Source organism: Neopelma chrysocephalum, unplaced genomic scaffold, assembly GCF_003984885.1.
Source record: "Neopelma chrysocephalum unplaced genomic scaffold, ASM398488v2 Primary Assembly neopelma1_62, whole genome shotgun sequence".
NCBI lineage: Eukaryota > Metazoa > Chordata > Aves > Passeriformes > Pipridae > Neopelma > Neopelma chrysocephalum.
The window spans coordinates 6,967,272-6,971,002 of NW_020897719.1; positions in this window are offsets into that span (position 1 = coordinate 6,967,272).

Genomic DNA, 3,731 nt, shown 5'->3' on the forward strand with positions numbered 1-3,731 from the left:
ACCTTCAAAGAACCAACTAGAAATCCAGTAGTAGGGAAAAAAAAGAAAAACCCAAACCCACACACAACACTCAAAGTCTCTCAAAACTGAAGAAATGAATCAACACATCTCCCAGGGGTGCAAACTTTGTGCTGAAAGTGCCTTGTCTCAGTTGCTGAATACATTCAAGTGTCACAAATGATCCAAGCAGTCAAAATGCTCTCCTCCAGATTTTCCCAGATCCCAAGACTCAAATTACAGGGAACTTTATAGACCAAAACCTACACAGTGAATTACACTCAGAAATGAACTGGAAACTGTGGAACATCATAGACAACATTGAACCAGCCTGTAAACATGAAACTATATTTTATTCTGAAGTTTCCTTTCTGGGGTGCAGGTTAGGGAAGCAAAGAGATGAGTCAATGGCAGACACTCTTGCAGCAGTGTAAAAAGTTGCTGACATCTGCATGGTAGGACTCAAATAACCAATTATAGCTTCCTTGACAGAGAAGTTAGTGACTCCATCACATGCTGCCTGAGCTCCCAGAAGGAATCACAGATTACATTAGCCTATGTTATATAACAAAAAACGTGTTCTCCCTGCAGAAAGGAAGAATGCTTTCTCACCTTCACACCTTATGTCATTTAATTCACCATTGCTCCATCACCTTTTGGATAAATCCAGCCCAGCTAGTAGCCTCACAAGCCAACACTGAGAACGGTGGTAAGAAATCGTCCATGCAGTGTAAGAGGAAGAAAAACAGTGTCATCAGTATACTGCTAACCATGAAATAACATCAGCCTTCAAAATCTTCCCCAGGTAGGTAGTGAATGGGGAAAATGAGATCTCTGAAGGGCATTTTATAAGGTGTTAATGAGCCAGGCAACTCTGAGCTGTCCTTAGGAGATGAAGACATTCAAAACATCCCATATCTGTACTGAAAACTTTAGATTTTTGGAGGCAGCTGTTTAAAAAACACTTTAAAATCTTGATTTAGTCTTCTTTTAAGAAAATTTCACCATTTTAACAACACTTGTTTAGCTTAAGACTAATCTTACAATCAAAAATTACTTAAAAATCTCAAACTTAATGTTCTGTTCTCCAACAGAATATAGTCAGTGATTTTTTGTCCAAAAGCTGTGAGTTGAGATAATTCCATTTTTGAAAGATATTGAACCTTACTGCTTATATAAAAGACTACAAAAATATCATCTTTAGTTGACTGATACCCTAAACCAATATAAAAGCCTCCATGACAAACACATCATATGTCAAAAGTGCTCCTTCAGAAAGTGTGTGGGTCTTTGCTACCTCAGATAGCTAAAACTCAGGGACTATTTCATAACATGAGAATGGACTCCCATTGCCCCAGTGAGGCAAAGGGAGCAATTGGTATACTGCCAACCTCACTCTCGTGCCCCATGGGACTTGACCTTCACCTGCTTGCAGGTGACCAGCCCCACAAACAGTTACAAGCTATAAATAGAAAGCAAACATTACCCTCCAACTGTCCTTTATCCAAAGGAACCCACAAATACCTTATGTTTTGTCTTGTCTCACCTCTAAACAGTTATTTAGATAGCTTGACAGAAGTTCTGGTATAGCTCATTAGTATTGACATTTAGTCTAAGACAAAAATACAAAGTGAATTCCACATAGAAATGTGCAGCAAGATTAATGTAGGAGAATAGAGGAAATAAGGCTTGATTGAAGGCTTCATTTTTACTGTTTGGAGAGGCACACAACAAAGGCTGATGAAGTGTTTGTGTTAAACAAAACACATTATATTAGAAGTCTAGCGTGTTATTGACAAAGAGATACTGTTGAGCTAAACAAACCAAGTTCATTTACAGTAAAGTTAGTTTGCAATGAAAAAAAGTATTGCAGCATGAAGATAAGGATATGTTAGCTATCTTTCAACAGGACTGTTAGAAAGACTAGTCTGGCTGCAACTCAGAACAGGACACAACTCCCAATTGATTCGGCTTCTGTCTATGTGCAAGTCAATACTGCTCTTATGATCAACTAATACACCCCCATCTTTTTCTTCCTATAAACCTCAGCTTACAGCACAAATTCATTTGATCCTTACATTTCTCCATCTATAAACTAGGAGACGGCCAAACTTCATGCCCCCCTTAGGCACATTTATGTGTGTTAACCACACTAAAAATATCAAGCACTATTTAAACTTGTCTGAGTTAAACCAGTGTATTTTGCTGTACAGAATGACTTCAGCATCTGGAATACCATTCTGCTTATCAATTAGATGATGCATTCAGCAACTGCTTTTTAATTCATCTCCTTAATTTATCTTTGCACCCTAATCCAAAAAATGCCTTGCAGAGAAATGCTTTGTGCTCAGCAAAAAAGAGTGAATCGCCCACATTCCAGAAAACATAACTGCATCCATACAGATTCAGGTAAATCAAAGAAATCAGATTATATGGTAGTATGAAGATCTGGTGAGACAAAAAGAAAAAAAGATTGCCTGAATATAGAGAGTCAAAGCAGAACTTGCATCTTTACTCCAAACACCAGCTACAAAATAATTATGTAGTCCTGTGATTTATTTATTACAGCTACAAGTTACCACTTTGCACCAACCAGTAATAGTCACTTCTACACTTATCAGTTTGCTGCCTGCAGAGCATCCAAAGCTATGCAGTCTTAAATGACTCATTTAACAATGGGTTTGGTTATTGTTCTAAACAATATTGGTCAAAAGTTGGACTCTATGATCTTGGAGGTTTTTTCCAACCTAAATGAATCTGTGATTTTCTTAGGTTCTTAATCACATAGATCAGCATACAGCATTTATGTAAGTCAACTCCATTTGACATCTACCAGATTTAAATACCATTAACAGCAAAAAATAATCTTACCTCTCCTACCCTTTCATCAGCATACTTCATGCTAAGTACTCCACATAACTGACCATTGGATCCTTTATGCAATGCCATCACTAGTTTGACACAACAGCTGAAGGCATGATTCAAAATGTGGAATTTCAAAGTGAAATATAGAAGTTTAACCTTCTGTTCTGAAAATACAAATATCAAAACCCAGACAAAACAAACTCTCAGAACCAGAAATATTCCAGTGCTTATTTCACCTTTAGCATCCTGAGGGATAATACAACAAAACTGACAAAAGCTATAGCCTTAGAAACAAAAACACATAACTGTACTACATAACCACATACTACTGTAGTATCAAAGGTGTCACATGTAAGTGTAATAATGTTCTCCTTATAGCAGCATGAATGTCTACCACGAAATGAACTAGCAGTGTGTCTGCCCACTAGTAAATGACCCCAGAGTTAAGCAACCTGCTCAGTAAAAATCAGTTAGATATTACTAGTGACTAGCAGGCAGAAGTTTAAAAATGAGTTACAATCTTCTCTTCTTCAAATTAACTATCCCTCAAAGTGGCACAGACTGACTGATTCCAAGTCAGCAACAGCCACCTGGTTATCAGTAACCCTTCAGTGTAACCAGCTGGCTGTTGACTGGTTATTCATCCATTTTGGCATGTCACAGGAGAAATGTGTGGCACACAGCATGTGCTGCAAAATTCAGACTAAAAATGCAGATGAGGTCTGATGTTGATGCAAGCCCTGAGCTCTTTATACAAAGGATATGTATGCTTGGTACAACTAATCGGGACTCTCAAAGGGGTTTTCTAATGCAACCATTTTACAAGAGCACATAAACACATCAGTATTAAAATAGTTGTTTAGAAACAT